A 396-nucleotide genomic window follows, 5' to 3' on the forward strand; every position below is an offset into this window, starting at 1 on the left:
TACTATTCACACACCCCACTGTCTACATGGGTTATGACTTTAAATTTCGTGCACTCTTACCGAAAAGTACGTACAACGCATGCGCATGTGATCACAGAGTATGCGCATATGACCACAGAGCATATTTCAGTCGCAACGTAACGTCGGTATGACAGATTTCCTAACCTGAAATCGTCAACTTTAATGCTTAATAACTCGGTTTGCGGGGCAGAGCGACGCTTATTTCTGCCAGATTCTTTCGTTTTAAGCAAAAACGCGTCGAATGAGCCTATGTTCATCGATTTTTGAGATGAGCGGCTAAACTGTATAATTACCATTTTTTTATATTATATATTAATTTATGTTATTTGCAGTTTTAGATCTTACTAAAGAATTATATGGATATTATATATATAT

This window comes from Trachymyrmex cornetzi, unplaced genomic scaffold, assembly GCF_001594075.2.
Source record: "Trachymyrmex cornetzi isolate Tcor2-1 unplaced genomic scaffold, Tcor1.1 scaffold397, whole genome shotgun sequence".
Classification (NCBI taxonomy): domain Eukaryota; kingdom Metazoa; phylum Arthropoda; class Insecta; order Hymenoptera; family Formicidae; genus Trachymyrmex; species Trachymyrmex cornetzi.